The 21,793-nt window shown below is 40.9% G+C and overlaps 1 protein-coding gene across 3 annotated transcripts in view; it reads left to right on the plus strand.

Annotated features, from left to right (window-relative positions):
• EPB41L2 (erythrocyte membrane protein band 4.1 like 2) overlaps positions 1–21,793 on the plus strand; it is a 188,022-nt gene that overhangs the window by 38,832 nt on the left and 127,397 nt on the right. The window lies entirely within an intron of this gene.

Consider the following 21,793-nt stretch of genomic DNA (forward strand, 5'->3'; position numbering starts at 1 on the left):
CCATGAGCTTGGATGGGAACCCATTTCTCTCCTGCCTTAAAAAAGTGCAGGTAGCCGAAACCGGTTTGGCTCAGTGGATAGAGCGTCGGCCTGCGGACTGAAGGGTCCCGGGTTCAATTCCGGTCAAGGGCATGTACCTGGGTTGCGGGCACATCCCCAATGGGAGATGTGCAGGAGTCAGCTGATCGATGTTTCTCTCTCATCGATGTTTCTAACTCTCTATCTCTCTCCCTTCCTCTCTGTAAAAAATCAATAAAATATATTAAAAAAAAAAGTGCAGGTAAATCTTGGCATCTTGTGCATATTTACAGGAATGTGGTGTTGTTTTTTTTTGTTTGTTTGTTTGTTTTGTTAACTTATTAGAAATATGCTTTCCTCTTAGTTCACTTGGGCCTGGTGTTTCATTTTGTATTAGATATATGTTTGTAAAAAATATATATGTAACTACTGGTAATTGCCACTAAATAAATAGCACGACAGTGTGCCAGGCACCATATTGTCCTTGTTATCGGTTATGTTGTCTGCTTTCTCTGGATGAGGAAGACAGCTTAGAAAGTGGTTAAGTGTAGTGGCTATGTAATGTTGGAGCCAGAATTTGGAGTTTTGTCTGTGTTACTAGTTATTACAAAATAGTTGATATTTTAATATTCATTTTCTAAAATTAAAATCTGTTATAGATTTGTGGTGTTTTTTTGTTTTGTTTGTGTTGTTTTGTTTTTTGGTAGAATGGGGTTGGGTATGTAGAATGAACATAGATTTGGTTTGATTTAGTTTTAACATTTCACTAAGCTTTTTTCAATTGCTGCTACCACCACACCTGAGCTTCTGTGTATTTGTTTAATTTAATGGTTTGATCTAGCAGTCACCAGGATGTACACACGACCATGTTGTTATTCCAGTGTTCCAGGCTTTTCTTTTTTTGGCCTTAATTTTAACCTTTCTTTTTGGTTGGGGATATCTGTTAGCTCTTCATTAAAATGCAGATGATAGCTGGTTAAGACATAACCTTTTTCTTAATATTTTGTTCTGTTCATCAGTATCATTTTTTTCTTTTTGGGAAGTAGCCTGATGCTCATAATCTAGCCCAGTGGTTCTCAACTGAGGTTGGAGTGGGTGAGTGATTTTTGTCCCCTAGGGCAGCGGTCGCCAACCTTTCAGACCTCACGGACCACCAGTGGTCCATGGACCACTGGTTGGCGACTGCTGCCTTAGAGGACATTTGGCAATGTCTGGAGACATTTTTGATTGCCATGTTTGGAGGGCATGCTACTGGCATCCAGTACATAGAGACCAGATATGCTGCTAAACCTTTTACAATGCACAGGACAGGTCCTAACAACAAAGAATTATCTGGCTAAAATGTCAGTAGTGCAGGGGTTGAAAACCCTGATTTGGCTAACATAGGGCACAGACCAAATTTAATTAATTAGAAACTGTTTCTGGCTTCACAATATTTGTTTTCATAACAATAACTCAGTGGTAATTAGGCAAGTTTTTATTCTCTGTTCTAGAGGTAGAGGAAGAGGCTGTCCATCTGTCTGTTCACCTTGCCTTAAGCCAAATAACACAAGTTGACCTTATATTGGATTCTGTCTTTCAGCTGTTTCCTACCTTCATCCCCTATTCCACTTAGAAGAGATCACTTTATCTTAGTCACAGTTAATTGACTGCCTGTTCAGAATGTTTCATGAACTACTTTGGCTTGGGGTGGAAGAGAAAAGAATGAAAGGGATACTCCCCAGAGTTTTTACTGGGATGAAGGTCCTAGTGTGCCTTTCATAATTTCAACCAATGTTGAGTACCAGAGGATGAAATTGTGAGTGACATACTATTGCGGGGGGCTGGGGTCTCTTCTCTGCATCCCGCACGGAGAGGGAGAGACATGAACCGGTTCGTTTAAGTTAGGAGGCAAATTTGGGAAAAATGAATTGGACAGACACAAAATTAGATTAAAAGTTTGGGCTGGGTGTGGCGTCTGCCCCCTCATGGAGGGACAGACAGAGAGAGGAGAGCACCAGCACCGGAAGCAGTTTATTATATACTCCAATTACAGGAAGTTACATCACATCGGGGTGGGCCTTGAATTCCTAGCAATATCATGAGATCCATCCCCTTAATACTGGGCGGGAAAGTCAGACTGAGTGGTGTCCAATCTCTTGACTGGGTCCGCCCTCAGGGCGTGGCTTTGCCTTCGCTGAGTTTCAGCCTACAAAATTGAACCGAGTGTTTACTAATGGCCCTCAGCACCTCCCCCTTTTTTATATTTAAGCAGCTAAAATTAAAAGTAAAACTTAGCATCAAGAACAAGGCTTTGACTAAATAAAACTAATAACAAATCAATATCAATGCAACCACAACAATAATAGAGAAATCAAACTACAGCTATGTTAATATTTTTAGCTACTGAGTGAAGAGTCTCCTTTGCTGCTGGTGTATATTTACTCAAGAGTCCTTAGAGTTGACTGTGCAATGTCTTATAGAAGACTGGTAGCTAACCAGTGTCAGCATGGCCAGAAACATGGTTGAGGTAGTAAATTCTGCCTTCTGCCGGCATGAGTCGTTAACATCTTCTTCCCCATCCCTGTCATCAGGGCAACTCTCAGTCCCTCGAATGATGGGGCTAGCTGGCAGCTTCTCTGGGTCCATCATGGTGACACACGTAGTGCTCTGGCATCCAGATTGGCTGCGCTATTCCTTCTGGAAAGACAAAGCACAACCTCTTACCCACATTATTATTGAATCTGATAAGACTTTTGTCTGGTTTTTGCCTTCTTCAGCCAAGCTAACTTGGCGGAGGCTATTGAACAGGAGGCCTGATGCCTTTTGGCTGCTGTACAACCCTCTGCATCGCAATTCAAAAATTTAAAATATAAAGCAAAAAATTTTTAAGTATAAAAATCATGACTAAGTTTGCATTTGAGGTGACACATAACATCTGTCTCCCTCTTTTTGTTTTAATAATTGCCTTTGTGATTTTCATTAATTGTAAAAAGTTGAAAGGAGCAACTTGAAGTGCTACTTGGATGCCTTTGTAAGTATTTGGGATTCTGTACGTTCTTTCTTTGCTCCTCATCCTTCTGGTATAGCTCAATTTTGCCTAACTCCATTCTCTGTTCTGCTTTTTCCCCCCAGGTTGCTTTATGTACGTATTTCTCAGGATGAATTGTAATCATTGGTTTCCTCTCTATGTCTCTTATTAGGCTGTGATGTTCTAGCACTGTGCTGGCTACATAGAGGCCATTCCCTACATACTGAATGAGTGAATGGTGGAGGACAAAGGAGAGGCAAACACCTTAGCAATTTTAAACTACCAGTAAGTAACAGAAAGTAGGTAGAGTCTGAATGTCAGGGTGCTGTGGACAGAGCCTAAATGAGTAAAGGTAGGAATTATGTTAGCATGACCATATTGGTATGGTTTGTGCTGTGCTCCCGCACCCCCTTTTTTTTAAATGTGGTCAGTCTGGGTGACAGGTTGGTAGGCTAGCTGTGACCTTGGCCATATCTGTAGGTCTAAATGGTGTTCATGTCTTCTAGCTCAGATTCCTCCAAGCTGAATTATCATCTTCCGTTGAAGGGCTTGTAGCCTTTGCATGTTCTGGAATACAGTCTGCCTATTTGCTGGCATATGTAGATTTCTCATTTGAGTTAGTTGTGTATGTTCTCCCCTCCAGGAAGAACTAAAGTTTTAAAGTGATAGAAATGACCTTCGAAGGACTGCAGTGATTTCTCTGTGGCAGCACTCTTGTAGCACATTGAATTCTGGCCTTGACCTCTTATTACCTCCTTGGGCAGATATGCTTCCTTAGCCTTCACTTCAACTGGTCCCTGAATTTCAAGAGACACAGCTCCATTTCTCTCTGGGGTTTATCCTCTTATATGCATTAGCGTTACTGTTAGTGGACTGGGTTAGAATAAATAGCAACTCTATAATGTTTGTGTTTTGTTTTCCTGTTGAATTGTATGAAAGCATTTATAAGACACTTTGGATCAAAGTAGAAGTAATTATGGGAAAAGCTGTTTCTTTCAGCAGAAGGCCCACTAGCAGGGCTCCAGTGCTTATCACTGTGGTGGTGCCATTGGACTTGTCTCTTGCAAATTGAACATGCCTGATTGCACAGGTGTTTGCATGGTTGAACAAATTATATTTGGACAATATACTGTTGATGCCTGACAGTGTTTATAGGGGAATGGCAGAGTTGCACCTGGACTACTTTGGTAAGAAAGTTAAAGAGAGAATAGCACCAAACATTTTTATAAAGGAAGAGAAAATTAAAACACGTTTTGAGAGTAAATATACTTTTTCTTTTATTCTTTAACTAGAGGCCTGGTGCATGAAATTCATGCACTGGAGGGGGGTGGGCGTCCCTCAGCCCAGCCTGCACCCTCTCGCAGTCTGGGAGCCCTCAGGGGATGGCTGACTGCTATCTTAGGCCCGCTCTCCTCGGCTGAGTGGTGCTCCCCCTGTAGGAGCGCACTGACCACCAGGGGGCAGCTCCTGCATTGATCATCTGCCCCCTGGTGGTCAGTGCGTGTCATAGCAACTGGTCGTTCCGCTGTTCGGTCTATTTGCATATTAGCCTTTTATTATATAGGATTAGAGGCCCGGTGCATGAAATTCGTGCACAGGGGTGTGTGTCCCTCAGCCCAGCCTGCACCCTCTCCAATCTAGGACACCTCGAGGCATGTCTGACTAGCAGTCGGACATCCCTCTCACAATCCGGGACTGCTGGCTCCCAACCGCTTGCCTGCTTGCCTGCTTGCCTGCCTGATGGCCCTTAACCGCTTCTGCCTGCCAGCCTGATCACCCCCTAACCACTCCCCTGCCAGCCTGATTAATGCCTAACTTCTCCCCTGCCGGCCTGGTCACCCCTCACTGCCCTCCTCTGCTGGCCCGGTCACCCCCAACTGCCCTCCCCTGCAGGACTTGTTCCTCCCAACTGCCCTCCCCTGCAGGCCTGGTCCCTCCCAACTGCCCTCCCCTGCTGGCCTGGTTGCCCACAACTGCCGTCCCCGCCAGCCATTTTGTGGCGGCCATCTTTGACCACTTGGGGGCGGCCATCTTGTGTTGGAGTGATGGTCAATTTGCATATTACCTCTTTATTAGATAGGATGGTTAAGTGCCCTTAAACTTATTAATATTGGAAGTCATCCTTATGCTCGAGAGTTTTGTTTATTAATGAACTAGAGGCCCGGTGCACAAAAATTTGTGCACTCAGGTGGGAGGGGGGGGGTCCCTCAGCCCGGCCTGTGCCCTCTCGCAGTCTGGGACCCCTCAGGGGATGACTACCTCTGGCTTAGGCCCGCTCCCTGGAGGATTGGGCCTAAGATGGCAATCAGACATCCCTCTGGCAGCCGGCAGCCCTCGGGGGATGTCCACTTGCCAGCGGGGAGCAGGCCTAAACTGCAGTCAGACATCCTTAGCACTGCTGAGGAGGCAGGAGAGGCTCCCACCACCACCGCTGTACTGGCAGCCATCAGCCTGGCTTGTGGCTGAGCAGAGCTCCTCCCATGTGAGAGCGCCCTGACCACCAGAGGGCAGCTCCTGCATTGAGCATCTGCCCCCTGGTGGTCAGTGTGTGTCATAGTGACCAGTCATTCCCAGTCATTCTGCATGTTACCCTTTTACTATATAGGATAGAGGCCTGGCGCACGGGTGGGGGCCGGCTGGTTTGCCCTGAAGGGTGATCCGGATCAGGGTGGGGGTCCCGCTTGGGTGCCTGGCCAGCCTGGATGAGTGGATGATGGCTGTTTGCAGCTGGTCACACCCCCTTTAGGGTGGGGGTCCCAACTGGGGTGCCTGGCCAGCCTGGATGAGGGGCTGAGGGCTGTTTTCAGGCTGGCGGGCAACTAAAGCTCCCAGCCTCTCCTTTTTTTCTGTGTTTTTCTTTTCTTTTTTAATTCTGGGATTTATTTACCTTCTATAGCTGTCACTGGAGCTGAGAACCGGCTCCAGCTCTGAGGCCCGGCTCCAGCTCTGAGGCTGTGGCTGGCTGAAAGCAGGTATCTGGGTTTGTTTAGCTTCTATAATTGAAACTTTGTTTCCATCACTGCTGCTCTAAGCTCTGAGGCCAAAGCTGGCTGAAAGCAGGTATCTGGAGCTTGTTTAGCTTTTATAATTGCAACATTGTTTCTTAGACTGCATCTCAGAGGCCGGCAGCGGCAGGCGGGGAACGTTGGCTTCCTCCATCACTGGAGCAAGCAAGCCTCCTGTTCACTTCAGCTGCCTGGCTGCCGGCCGCCATCTTGGTTGTCAGTTAATTTGCATATCGCCCTGATTAGCCAATGGGAAAGGTAGTGAAGTTACGGTTAATTACCATGTTTGTCTTTTATTAGATAGGATGGCTAGTAACATTCGTTTGTTTATTTAAAACATTGACTTTGTTCAACTATAACGTTTTCCTTATTAGAGGACAGCCATAGGTAGATTATGGCTCAGACCATACGTGGGATTATCCAATTTCCATTGTCATATCTTTTGTCTATAATTTTTTTCTTTATGTACAGGTGTGAAATCTATGTCCAGGAGACTGGGATGTGGGTTTACTAGGATACTGTCGTTAGATTTCTGGAGATCTCTAAGCCTGGATCTGGAGCCTAGTTAAAATTTGTGGCTGTGAATTTAAATTGAGAAAAGTTATGATAGTTATATTGTTTGGCTGCGTCAGTGCAAGTGTGAAGTAAGGTATAGGAACCATAGAGCATGAGAAGGTGCTGGAGGGAGGGGAGGGCTGGGAGTTACGGGTGTAATGGTGGCCCATGGAATCCAAGCTGCTGAAGGAGGGTAATGAAGACAGGGCAGTGGGAAGTTGGTGCCTGGTGCCGGCTGCTTAGGGTCAAAGAATTGTTGAAGTTGGGGTTCAAGAGGGGATTGAGCTGGAAGGATAGAAGATAATCATAAAATTGAAATAGTAGTAGTATTATAGATCTAGGACAGGACTTTTCAAGAAATCATTTTAGAGGGCCATGACTGGCATTTAGAAAATGAAATAGAATAAACAACATGAAAGTCAGGGCCTTGTTTAGTGTATGTGGAACTTTTATGTGAATTAAAAAAAGAATTCTTACCCTTTGGGAAGTTTTCACTTACCAATGATTATGCTTTAGGTAAACCTCATTGGCTGCAGTGCTCCCTATGCGCAAAGCTTCCCCTTTGGGAGAGAAAGGAAAAGGGGAGTTGGGGGAAAGAGATGCCCCTTTCCCTGTTGAGGTAACCCCTCCCCCAGGGTGAGGGCTCACTTGACTCCAGGATTGGGACTGGATTTAGCACAAATTGCCCTAGTTTAGGCTTTCTTTCTGATCAGAGTGGATCACACTTTGAAAATGTTGTTTCCATTAAAACTGGGTGTGTTTACTATGTACTTGTGAACTGGATTGGGATGTAAATATTTTATTCTGGATCACAGTAAGAAACATTTGAAAGCCAGTGCTTGGGGTATGACCGTGGGAATGGGTAACTGAGATGGTGAGGAGGATAGGATCATTGGAATTTGCTTCTTAAGTAGGAACAAACTAAAATGCTTCTTAAGTAGGAACAAACTAAAATACACACATTCTCTCTCTCTCTCTCTCTTTCTCTCTCTCTCTCTCACACACACACACACACACACACACACACACACACACACACACACACATCTCTATTCTGTGCCTTATAAAAAGGAGTAAGAGTATAGGCATTAAAAATGATTTTGATTTGGGATGCATTATACACGTAAAGGTTGGGGATTCAGCTCCCACTTCCCTCGAAAGACTTTAAACATTGTGGGGTGGTGGAGAAAAGTATGGCCCAGATAGTGGTTGAGCTTCTGGCTCAACATTGGGTCCCTGCAGCTTCACTGTCAGACTGAGGGGAATAGATTGGGTTAATGCCAGAGTCTGGGTCATCACTGAGATCCTGTGATTCTATAGAAGCTGGGCACTGAGGAGAGGGGACTTTTAATAAGTGCTTTGGGTTATAGGAAGAGAGCTTTTGCAACTTAGACAGTTATGGGTCAACCACAAACACATAATCAGCAGTAGAAAATTGAAAATTAAATTTTAGAGGGTTGTGAGGATAACTATGCTCTAAAAGATCAAGTAGACAGACATAGTTTTGGGAGTGTGAGATATTAGTTCTAGCTTCTTTCTCATTCTGCTGCCTTGGTGATTTTTTTTTAAAACAAACAAAAAAAATATTAGCATCTGAGTATGATTTGGCCTTGCCTTTAGAAGTAAAAGTGGACAGACTGTATCTGGACTTCCCAGGTACAGCTTCCCATTGTTATGCATAGTAGAATCTTGAGGTCTAAGTTCCCATCATACTGGACTATATTGGTAAGATGTTGGCAGTGGGAAGCAGGAAGCTACTTTTAATAGCTGTTAAAAAGGAAGGAAAAGGTGACCAGGGAATTGCAGAGTGGGGAGTCAGGAGGTTCTTATAGGCCTTCATCCCCAGTCTCCCAGAGTTCACAGCCTTTTGTCAGGTACCACATTCTTTGGATGGCCCCTGTAGAGGAGTGGTGAGGTAGGGATTCTTCATTGGGCTGTCTAATATGAATGGAGGATGACAGAAAGGGCTGTCTCCCACTCATTCCTCTAGGGAGCAAATAGATTTTAGTTGAAATTCCTGATAGTGTGTCTTCCTTCGAAGTGTTAAAATTTGCAGTTAAATTTTCAAGCGCACTATAGGTTAATTAGACCTTCAGTATGCTTGGGGAATTAGTATTCCCTTTAATGACTGTTTTTGTGGGGCAAAATAGTTATAATTAACATTTCCTTAGTGTTTATTTGGCCAGAAATTCATTCTACCTATATTATTTTATCTGTACGAATAGCCAGGCATTCCGTTTTCTTAGCCTCATCTTACAGAATGAAGATTGAGGCTCACATCCCCAACCTTGCTTTTGTTATCCTCATCTCATTTCTCCATTGTGCCCACCCCTTCCTCAACCTAGTCTTCACTTAATTTATCTTTTTTTCTTTTTAAACCAGTGACTCAAAATCAGGCCTATCATGAGTTGGAGACTTCCTATAGACAGGCATGTAGTTAGTCCTCAGGCCTGCCAGATGTTAAATAAAGGTGAGAACAGCTCAAGTCCAGCCTTCCAAGGACAGTATTTGATGCTGTACTCTACTGAATTTAAAGCTAAAACTTGGGAATATAGGGCTTTCTAAGTAGAGCACAGTCAAGTGTGACTGTGAGGTTTTCTAGGGCCAGAAGGCCTGTGTTTTATATTACATAGCATTGGGTGGGCTCAGGGACTCTAGCCACAGCTGCATTCCAGAGACAGTTGAGAGCCATGGCTGGTAATGACATCATCTCCACAGGTGCCAAATCACCCCCTTCTCTCCAGCCTGCCTTTGCTCCCCCCTTTTCTTTTTAAAGGACTTCTAAGACGACCATGAGGTTTTGTTGTAAAAATAAGTATGAAATCCAATTCTGGGTGTGTGTGTGTGCAGAGGTAGGGAGATGAAAATACAGTGCTTTTTGCAAACCGCACAGTCCCAGAAATTCCAGTGTTAGGTTACTTATGTTCAATCACTCCCAAGAGATTTCTGTGGAGTGGGGTGGGGATGGAAGAAAGGATAGAGACTAGATGAGAAAAGTAGCTTTGGACAGACAAAGTTGAGGGTTTCCCTCCCTCCATTTCCGCCTGATTGAAGACTGACTGCAGTATTTCTAAAAGAACCCCCATTTTCAGCATATTTTGTAGAGGCTGAAGAGCTCTGATTCTAGACGTCAAGCTTGGTTTCAAGGGATTGGATCTTTTTAATGGTAAATTTACATGTTTGTTGGGTAAAATTTGGAATAGAGAGAAACATAATAAAAGCCAGCTTTATTCTCACTTTCAGACATAATCACTTAATATTTTGTTGTTTCTATCCTTGGTTCCCACATTTACAGTTTATAGAATAAATACTTAGTAAATTTGTGTACATTCACAAACCAGGGCTCATATGTTTGTTTTTTATGTCTATTTTTTTCAACTTTGTGTATGTTTTGCCATGCTAAGTAATTTCTTAAAAAGGTAGAATTTTAGGACTGTGAGGTACTTTAAGAGATAATTAATCTACCCCCTTTCTTATTTTATAAATGAGGACATTTAGTAAATTAATGACTTTAGTAAGTTAAATGACTTTCTCAAATTAGTATTACTTTCAGAGCTGGAATTAGAACTGGTCTCACTTATTTCAGTATATTTTTAACTATACCCTTCTGTCTGTTTTACTTTATTCACTAGGGAGAATTTGTGAACTATTATCCTTCACAAAGATAAATTGGATCCCATTGCCTCAGAGAGTTAAATCCATCTGACTATAACTTTGAGTATGAAAAAAAAATGACCCATAGAGACTACCCAAACACACCTGTGTGGTTAAATTAATTTGCCTCAAGTGATTTGGAGAAATTTGAAAACCATATGATTTGGCTGCATTGCTGTTATTTCAGGATTATTTGATGTAAGCGTGAAAGGAATGGAGGTTAAAAATGTATGTTTTACATTTAGCATAAGAATATTTGAAGTTTCTCTTTTCTGTCATGTTCAAACCAATCAATCTCTTAAAATTTTTTAGTGATTTTGCCAAACTGTTAATTATCATTTCACAGGCCAACTTTCTTCTACTCCGGAATATATTTGACATATTTTGCTGAATTCCTTTAGGAATTCTTAGCTGTGTAGTTCCTTTGGCCCTTATTCACAGTCTTATAGCCCTTTTTCTACTGTTGTCTTGAAATTTGAATGTTTATGAATGTTCACTTTCCGTGGGGTTGTGTGTTAGCAGTCTAGATTATCAGCGCCTCAAAGACAAGATTATTGTCTTTCTACTGCCTTCCTGCCACTCTCTCCCCCTCCACTTTGTCTCCATAGAGCTAGCAGAGCACCTTGTAGGTTCTCACTATTATTACTATGTCTTGTTAAAAGGGTTCTGAGCATATTTAGGGCTAATGAGGGAGCATGGCCTCTTCTCTGCTCTCTGTGAGTTGATAGTGGTGCTGGCACCACTGGTCTTGGGAATATCTCTGCAGAAAAAGCAAGTTGAGCATGATTTGTACTTTATTTTGTTGTTTTGGTCAACAGATAGATGTCCTTTTTGAGGCAGTTACTGTGGATTCAGACAATGTGCTGGTACACAGAGTTTCAGACTCACCCTCACCTTTGTTTGACCTTCAGTCAATCTAGAAGAAACCGTATAAACCAGCTGAAATGACTTTGAGAGGGGAGGGACATTTGAAAAATATGTGATGGAGAATCCCCAGTTTCTGTTTTTCCTTGGAAAAATCCTCCCACAAGAAATCTTCAGTCTATTAAGTTATGCAGTGTGAAGACTTACTGATAATTTTCTACATTTGGCTTTTTGTATCTTGGGGGAGAATTGAAGGTAGAATGAGGGGAATGAAGAAATTTGGTATTGAAAATCTGAAGAGTAAGGAGTGGGAAAGAAAGGAAATAATTGCTAGTATGTATTTGTATGTTGGGGAAGAAGGAAAGGGAGAAAGAAGGAAAAAGCCATCAAGAAATAAGGATAAGTAGCCAAATACTAGGGTGGGGACCAAATCTGAATGTCATTTGGCAAAGTTGATTATTCTTTTGGTTCTTTTCCAGAAGTTTTTCAAATCACTGAGTGGGTGGAGGAACTCCACTAGAGTTGACAGCTCAAGTGTTGGAGAAATAGGACAGAAATAGCTTGAGTGACTGAAGTGGGAAGAAACAGAATTAAGAAAATTCTTTTTTCCAGCAATGTTCTATTTCTTATAATGCTGTACTTAATTTAAAGTGTTGTACCAGTAAGTTTGTTTGGCATAATATAAAGAATTTCCTTTTTGAACAGTTGCTTGATTCCCCACCCCCCACCCTTATTCCCCCCCCCATCTTTCTCTAAGTGACTTGCCTTAGAAAAGGCCTTGGAACTCCATTTTCCAACTTATTCATTGTGGGAACGTATCAGGACATAGATGAGATGCAAAAGGACACCGATCCGGGAGCTTCACAGGGAAGCAGCCACACACAACCCCTTCATGGACCAAGTACACTTGTGTGGTCTGTGTGTGTGGGCGTGCACATGCTCTTTTCCCTTAAAAAAGAGTTGCATAGGCATGACATACTTTGTGCAGAAAATTTCATGTGTTGCTGAAGTGTGATCTAATTTCTGTTAAGTCTTTTTAAAATTCATTATATTTAAGTAATAAGGGATCTGCATATTCTCTAGGCGGTTTAGAATCATTTTCCACCTGTCTGTTTGGTTTGGTGAAAAGAGTAAATTGATTTGGGGATTAATTTTATGATTGGAAAAGGAACTGTACTTTCTAAAGATATATGCTTACTGTTGTGTTCTAGTATCAGTCGCATTATTTCCTGATCCACGCCTGGGCCACTTCTGACATAAGTGTTAGGAACCGAATTGTGTCAGCACTGCTACTTAAGGCGTTTATCCTAATCCAGGCGTCCTTGGTTTTCCGTGCCATCGACCAGCAAGGTGGTAGCAGTGATCACAGACCTAGACTGCAGGTGTGAGTTCTGAGGACATCTGTGATTACTCAGTGAATTCCTTACCAGTGACGGTCAGTTGGTGTTTTTCTTTGGATGCTCAGTTTTGACTTCATGAAGGTAGTGGTTTTTATGTTATTTTCAGTTCTCCTAGAACGAAATGAATATCACTGAATTCATCTCAAAGGGTGCTGTTATGCAGCAAAAGTAAAGAGAAGGTGAGGGCCAGTGAGGAACCAGCCATACAGCTTATATGGTTCAGATTTGGGTTTTTGGTATTTGTGTTGGCCAGGTTTCCTGGAAGATAAGCTTATATTGTATTTATGTAGATGATCCTAAAAGTTCTGTGTAATTGTTACAGAATGATATTTAAAAAAGAGAATAGGGGATTTCATGTCTTCTGCCTCAGTTCTGATAGCCACAGCTATTGTTTTCTGGGTGCTCCTTCTTTTTTCCTTGCCCCTGCAACTGCTGCGATTTCTGTACCTTCGTGTGATAGAGGCTGTGCATGAGGAAGAGATCATAGTAATGCCTATAGTTAAAAAAACACACCAATAAACAAGCAGCCACCATTCTACATTTTCATACTGTTTTACACCTTTGGGAATCAGAACCTCAGCAGAGTGAGGTTGCATTTGGGAAAAGAAGATCCCAAGAGGAAAGTGTGTTTGGAAAAATTGGCTCCGTTTGACAAAATGCTGAGGGGCAAATTCATACTTTCATCTAGAAACATGAGCTCATCAGCTGGTTGATTTAAAATGTTAATGCAAATGAGAAATACCTGGCAGATATTCTAAAAAATAGTTCCTCAGTCTCTTAGCTCAGTTTAAAATTCCTCGAGTCTCCTTTTCAGTAATATAAAGAAAGGATGGGCTATAAAGAATTATTTTTTTAGATCCCTCCCAGATCTAAAATTATATGATTCAGGAGGACTATAAAATATATTATTGTAGGCATTATTTTAGAGCCATTTCTGTTTTCTTCTCACTTTTATTAGAATTTAATACCTTTTTGAAGATAATTATCTTTTAGGAGTCTTAACTCATGAGAACCAATCATGTAGAGTGAAGATAGTAAATTCCATTCTTCTCACATTTTCCTAATTTGAATCTTAAAAGATGGAATGAGATTTCTGATTATAAATGTGCCAAGATAATATTTGTTTCATTAGATAGCTATTTAATTTAATATTAAGCTCACTTTATTAAATCATTAAGGTGATTATCATGGATAATAGAAAAATGAGATTATGGTGCCTGGAGTTGTTAGAAAAAATAGGTGCACTGAGTTTGTTAAAGGTGTTTTCTTATAACTTCATTTATTTCTACCAAATATACTAAGCATAGCTTTGTGTACAGGGGACAACTTTTTGCAGCTGAGGATAAGCGATGGGTAAGATGGACTTGTTCAGTGGAATCGGTAAGATGGGAATCTGGGGAAACTCTAGAAAAGGGCTCAGCTCCAGAGACACAGGGAACACTATGGGCATCTGGAGGAGGGAGGGGTGGCACCCAGCTAGGAGTGGCCAGTATGTGTTTGGCAAGGTAGCAGGATTTGTCCTACGTTGTTGGTGGTGGTGGTGGCGATGGGCATGCTACTTGACTGGCTGACTTCTGAGAAGAGACTACAGGAGTGAGCCTGGAGACTTGAGTGGTACTCCCCCCCCACCCCCCCTGCCCCCAGCATAGACTTCATCATGGACAATACTGAGCAGAAAGGCTAGAAATTCTAGGTCTGGAACTGCATTTCAGGTGGAAAAATTGGGTTTTCTTTTTGTACTTGCTGAGCTTTCCCAAACAGGTGAATGATGTGATCAGAACTAGAAATTAGGAAGATTAGTTGAGTGGATATTCAGAGTAGGACTAACAGTTTATGTGAAATAAATGGTTAAGAGAAAAATTTATCTATTGGTAGCTTATTTACTGGTTTTACTTACGAATCTCCTGTTTGTAATTTTAACTGAAGTGTTTTTCTCACAATACAAAAGTCATCAGATTGTTTTTTAGGGTACTAGTCACTGAAGATAACTAATAGATAGACTTCAGATAAAAAGTGAGGACCATTCAGCTTAAGATTCTGATTATGGTCTTTTCTTCATCCAATATGTTCAGTTATTTATTTTGTAATTAATCCTGGCCCTTCACATTCCTCTCTCTCTCTCTCTCTCTCTCTCTCTCTCTCTCTCTCTCTCTCTTTCTCTGAAGGCATTTTTTTAAGCTTTGTTTCAACAGTGTTTTGAAAATGTTATTTGGTTGATTGAGAGTGGATATGTTCCATTTTCCTCTACACTCCCAATTTATTAAGCTTCTATTTCCATTTTAATATACTATTTTAGGAAATTTTTGTCCTATTTTTGGCACTAGTTTGTCTAATTGGTGTGAACGTTATTTGATGTTGATAGTCTTGAAATTCAAAGTAAAGTGTCTTGGGAAGAAAGTCTAGGTCTCATAGCTAGTAAATGAAAGAGCTGGAATTGAAACTAGTTCTGCCGGATACAGAGTCAGAGTCATTTTATACTTGTAAGCCTTGGTTTCCTTATCTGCTAAATGGAGACATTGCTAGTACATTTCTCATTTAGAATAGTCATGAAAAATGAAATATATATTGATTGCTCAGCATAATGCTGGCATAGGTTGTTTGTTTATAAGCAGTGTTTTAAATAACATGCATTATAGAATCATGGTGTTTATGAATCTAAGAAACTTCTTGATTCAATTGAGAAGTAATTTTTGAATTTTTTAGTTACAATTTTTCTTTTCAAATTTAATATTTGAAATTATCCAATTACAAAAACACTAAGCACTCTTTGAATTTGTGTACTATAATGAGTGAGACTTGTGTCCTCAATAGTTTCTTTAATTTTCCCCTACAGACTGTCATTCTACATGTTGAGTTCTGTTTTGTGTTAATTTTTACTGCTTTCCCCCTTCTTCCCCCATTGAAATGCAATAGCCCTGTAGTGTCTTAGTGGAAACATTGTTCTCTTTGTTAGGGCTAAAAAGTGCCTTTGTCATTCCTTTGAGACATTCTGCAGATGCCATTTTGCAGTTTTGAAAAATATGTCCCTGTCCTCCTTGTGCTGTGTTAAATTGTGCGTGTGTATATGGCTTGGTATTTTAATGAAGTTGTAATGAAAACTTGACAGTGATACTTGTCATATGATAACAAAACAAAAAGAGGCTCTTTCCTGATAGAATGTAGATTTGTGTCCTCTGTCTTTCTGTAGCCTGTGTGGTCTGAAAGCAGATCCCTCCTGGCTTAGCTGTGCCCTCAGATGTTTGATGCTTTTTGACTAACTTCATAGGAACCTGTTAAAACAACTTCTTCTGAGCAAGAACTCTAAGCCTTTTGTTGATGTGTATTGCTTTTTAAAGATCTCCTAATTTACATGTTCTTAATAGCATTTTAAGTGGCAAGTATACACTCTAATTTGCTGAGTCGCTTTAATCCTCGTATTAAGAGGAGAAGTGGGGACAAAAATCTGTTGGGAAATTGCCCTGATAAAAATTCAGGAAATTCCTCTCATTCTTTTAAATTCAGTTAAAATCTAACTTTAAAAAAAGGCCTCTGATGTAACTGTCTGAGAGCATGTGATTCTTGAGTCCAGTAATTTCTTGCATATAGTGCCAAGCTCGAAGAGAGGAATATGAATGTTCCTCTGTGTTTTAGGTAAATCTATAACACATGGCGTGGCACCAGTTTATTATAACTTTGCTGGGGCTTAGTCATCCTTTTTGTATTGCCTTTAAAACTGTTAAGCAGGAATATAGAAATAAAGGGAGAAAAACATCACATTTTTTGCTTTAATGGACTTTAATTTATTTAAATTTTTTTATTAATTACAATAATATGTTCAGTGGTGAAAAGTGGTAATACAGAATAATACAAGTAAAGCAAAATTCCCTGTTGCCCACATTCAGGAACAACCACTTGTTACCATTTTGGCTAAGCATCTCCAGTCTTCTATCTGTCAATTTTGTACAAATGGGTTAAAACAACAGCATTATCCTTTTAAACCTGCTTATTTTTCCTTGGCACGATGTGGCAAATATGTCTCCATAAATACTTAAGATAGTAGTGCTTAATTTTGGAAATGTTAATCCACAGAGCATTCATTCATTAGATGGACTCACTTAAAAGTTCTCAATTAGTTGAAAGTGGGCACATTTATTGATACATGTGTCAGAAAGGGATAGGCTAATCATTTTGGATGTTTTGCAGGGTCATAGAAGCATAACAAGTCTATTAGAACTGTTAAGAAGCCTTTGAAACTAGCAAAGAAAGATCTTATCACGGAAGCTCTGGTTCACCCTGGACAGCTGGCTTGCTGATTTCTAACAAGAGCTGATTTTTCTGTGGCTCGACTCCTATCATCTGAGGCAGAAGTACACAGGGATTACTGTGTTTGTGTATGTCCACCCATTGGCTGGACTTGTTTTATATAATGATACCGAGCCCTGTGTCATGCCATTCCATCTGTTTCTTTTAAAGATAAATATACAATTGATACAGGACAGATCCTGTTACAATAAACTCCATGGCAGAAATAAACTCTTTCTTTATATGTATACTAGAGGCCCTATGCACAAAATTCGTGCAAGAGTAGGCCTTCCTTCCCCCGGCTGCCAGCACTGGCTTCCCTCTGGCACCTGGGACCCGGGCTTCCCTCGCAGCCCCTGCTTCATCTGGAAAGACGTCCAGTCTAATTAGCATATTACACTTTTATTATCCATTCCTGTATAATTAGGGGTCTAAGTGGGAAGAAACTCTCCCAAGAGGATTGGTGGATGATGGGGCTACTCCTTCTTTAGAAGGGATACATACCTTAGGTCTTGTCCTCATTACACAGGGGTCCAACGGGAAGAATGTTTACTTTTGATATATAGATGATAATACAGCAAAAACAATTTTTTTTTATTTTGCTGTAACTATGCTGTTCTGTTTGTTCATTCAGCATTTATTGAATTTAGATGTTCCAGTATGATTAACATGGAATTTATAGGAAATAATGGAAGGAGATAAGGGGTTGAGAAGAAGGATATGAGCTAGTTCTAAATTATGGTGGAACCCAAACTGGTTGAATAGAACTAGTGAAAATCATTAGATGGGTTGACTATGGTAGAAGGAAAAGATCAGATGGTGGGAACAAAGGGGAAATTAGTTGTGGCAGCTAAGTTGGTTTATGTGAATGCTACATTTCCCCCCTTTTGTCTGATATAAATGTATGTACACACACATTTCTATACATTTCAGTAAAATATGTCAATGTGTATGTATTCTTTCAGTGCATGTAGTCATGGATAGATCCTTCCTGGTTTGTCATAGTTCAGTTTTTGTAGGTAAAACTGCAGATATAGTCCTTTCCTCACCAAGGGCAGACCATGCAAAGTCCTGTTGGCCTACTGTATCTGGAGGCAATGTCTTGTCTCAGAACATGGTCTACAGGTGATGTTCATTCCTCTGGTTCCATTTCCATCAGCCTGTATGTCAGTGGTCAGCCCCATTGCTGTGGTTTCCCCCAGGAGAGTACTCTGTCCTGTACTGTCCATTTCATGGCTGTAATCACATACTATAGGTCATCAGTTGTGTGATTCAGGGGTAGATGATTCAGTAAGTGAAAGCAGTGACTGCTCTGGATGTAGCTTGTTCTTGAAGTGTGGTATCTGATCAGATCGTGCTGGCCTGGTCTGTCCACTGGGAGGATTGCCTTTACCCACCATGTTTATCTCAGGGTCATCTCAGAGAAGGGGCTGCCTTACTCTTAGCCCATTTGTTTGATTTTCTCATTCTTCGCATCCTGTTTCTCTGCCAGTGGGTGTTGCTGGAGTGGTAGAGACTCCCTGCTGGGTTGAGTTGCCATCTGCTAGACTTCTCTTTCGTGAATGTTTGTGTACTATAAATTCACAAATAACTTGATGGGGCTTCCCTCCATCCCAAGTTGGATTCTGGATATCCTTTAGCTTAAAAATCAGTAACAGAGCTATTGTTAGGTTTGGTAATAAATTGTCTATTTTTAACCTTATACCTGGAAGTCTTGGGTTGGATTCCCCCCTCCCAAATGTAGACATGGGAAGTGGATGTAGACCATCCACTGACAGGGGAGAGTCAGCATTAATAAGGCCACAGAAGCATGAAGATTCATTTTGTGTTGAGGGACTGCTATGGCTGGAGTTCAGGATGTGTGAGAGAGGGTGGAAAGCAGAGGACAGGCTGCGAATCTGGATTAGAGCCAGCCAGTGCTCAGCACAGGATGTTCCACTGAGGTGTTTCATCCTGTCTGCCCTGCAGAGCCACTAGAAGCCTTTTAAAAATGATTATTGTTTTAAATTTAAGGAAGAGAATAATTACAAATATTTGTGCTTTAGAAATATTACATGACAGGTTTTCTGGAGATTTACGTAATTTACCTGGATAGCCATTCTGGTGATTTTTAGTGTTAGCTAAAGGAGCCTGTATCAGAAAGCCTTTTTAAAAATTTTATAACTTCTAGATAACATTTCCAACTCCAGTAATGCTCTTGTATTTCTCTGTGCAGTAAAATCTGATGCTATGAATTTTTCTTTTTTGTTGGTATTTATTATAAAGGTGATTAGGATAAAATATTTATTAAACTTAATTGTAATAGTGAATCTTATTGTTACCAATTAAGTACATCATGTGTACTACAGAGTAATACTATGAAGTTTGGGAATACTGATTAAAGGAAAGCTATCTTTGGTATCTGTTGCTCTTTATTAGATAAATTTGTACCCAGCCTTACTGTGTGCCAGGCAGGAGAATCAATGTAAGTAAGAAGACCGAGTTGCTGCTGAATTCACAGTAAGACAAACTGATATCAAGAATTCAAAAATGGGTCACTCTAGCAATATACATACATATAGAGAAAGGACAACAAAGTGAGCTTGCATGGATAGAGGAATGGCTTGGGACTAAGCCTATCCTATATTTGTGTGTATGTGTCTGTATGTATGTGTTACTAGGATATAGTTTATAGTTATACTAGAGGCCTGGTGCACAAAATTCGTGCACAGGGTGGGGAGGGAGCGGGGAGGTGTCCCTTAGCCCAGTCTGCGCCCTCTCACAATCCGGCTCGCAGTCTGGGACCCCTTGGGTAGGTTCCCTAGGCCTGGCTGGTGATCAGGGCCTATCAGGGCTTTCCTTCCCCCGACTATGGGCAGCTGACCCGCCCCCACCACTGCTTGCCATCTGTGCGGCGGTGCCCCCCATCCCCCCACTGTCAGTCGCCGCCTTCTGCGGGCAACAGGCATGGGGTGCAATCGCTTGGCTGGCCTGGGCCTCCCTCTGCAGGGCGATCACTGGCCGGCCCTGCATACCTGCCACAGTGTTGCTGGCTGGTGGCCTGGGCCTCCCTTTGCAGGGCGATCATGGGGCGATTGCGGGGCTCCTTGACCAATCGCATCGCACCCGCCTTGACTGGCCTGGTGCCAGTGTGTGTCATAGTGTGGTCGTCTGGACGGTCATTCTGCTGTTCGGTCGTCCAGTTGATTTGCATATTATGCTTTTATTGTTATAGATACTAGTTAATGAATATGATCCAATTCACTTGTCATCAAATGTTCCTTTTGACTACGTACTGTATGCCAGGTATGTTAAGCTAGGGGTGGGGTGGGCATATGGATGTAAGACTGTAGTCTTTACCCTTCGGAATCTGATTGTTCACATGAAGAGGCAGCCAGTTAATAGCAAAGAGAGGCATTGTGGGGACTGGGAATTGCCCTGCAAACCTGATAAATAAATTTTTCTTAATGAGTCATTTTGCTTAATATTTAATGGAATCTTACTGTGTATCAAGTATGTGAGAAGGGGAAGTCCTTTTGTAAATCACCTTAATAGTTGCTTAAGAGATATTTGTTGAATGAATGAATCTTTAGCGTAAAAATAGATTTTTACAAACTGGTATTAATTCAAAAGAATATTTGCATAGCCCTGGCCAGTGTGGCTCAATTGGTTGGGTGTCACCCTGTGCACCTAAAGGTTGCTGGTTCCTGGTCAGGGCACATGCCTAGGCTTTGGGCTCAATCCCCGGTGGGAGGCAGCCCATAGATGTTAAGCTCTCACATCCATGCTTTTTTCTCTCCCTCTCCCTTCCTCTCTGTCTAAAAATCAGTAAAAAGTACTTAGAGAAAAATAAAAGAATATTTACATTAATTGTTACTGGCTGTTCCTTCATTTCTTTTTTTTAATTGAAATTTCCAGGAAGTATCACTGTTCTAGGGTTTTTGTCCAAGCACTTTTCTGAAGCCAATGGGTGGATTATGTTTAGATCCAAGAGAAAAAAATTTTAACCATGGATGTGAACTTTTCACAGTCTTCTCAAAATAAAAGCTTGAAAAAAAATTTTATGCCTGTATTTTACAAAGACTAAATATCTCTTTCTAAAGAGGAATATGACAAAGGTAATGCATGAAGCCTACATAGATTTTTATATTGTTCCTACCTCCCCTAATAATTAGCAGAAACCCTCAAATTATTTATTGAGCATTTTTGGCCATAATTTCAAACCATAAAAAGTGGAGAAGTATTTATGTGGTAAAGTTCAAATAACATTGACATTGCTATTTTAAAGAATGTAGGCATTTTGGGAGTCAAGGGGCAAACGTATAGCATTAGATTTATGAAGGCATTCAAAAGAAAATATGGATATTCAATAAGATCTTTCTGTTACATGAAACAAATTAGATACGTTGAAAGTCTCTTAGCTTAAATTTATTAAATATGAATGCAGTTGAGAAGAGGTAAAGGCTTTGTAAACTGTAAAGCGCTTGCAATTTCCCACCCCTTATATGACTACCATCATGTTTTGTTTGGGTGTGGAAGACACAGCCATGGGAGGTGCATGTTGTTAACTTGTTAGAAGGGGGAAGTGGAAATAAGGGTGGGAAATGAGTACTATACCTGTAAAATTTATGTATTTTAGGTTCAAAGCCACTGATGTTCCCAAGTCATGGTCTTCAAAACAAGATTGGACAATTTAGTAACTAAAATTTATTTGTATAATTAGATTTTAAGCACCTTCAGAACATTGATTTGTGCACCTAAGTGTAGTATATTGATCACACTTATTTGTAATATTATGAGTTAATTTTCTAGACTTTTGATTCCTTACTCTTGCACTAAACAAAACACTTTGTTTCTGCTGTCTATGGCCATCTCTTTGTTTTGCTGTTACAGTTTATTGTGTACATCACAATTTGCTTCTTCATGCTATTTTTCTTGCTCCCAGTCCTTTATAATCAAAGTAGATTTCTTATACACAACAGAGAATTGGGTCTTGGTTTTTCACTCAACCAGACAATGGACTAGGA

This window comes from Myotis nattereri (assembly GCF_964212035.1).
Source record: "Myotis nattereri genome assembly, chromosome: 6".
In the NCBI taxonomy this organism is placed as follows: domain Eukaryota; kingdom Metazoa; phylum Chordata; class Mammalia; order Chiroptera; family Vespertilionidae; genus Myotis; species Myotis nattereri.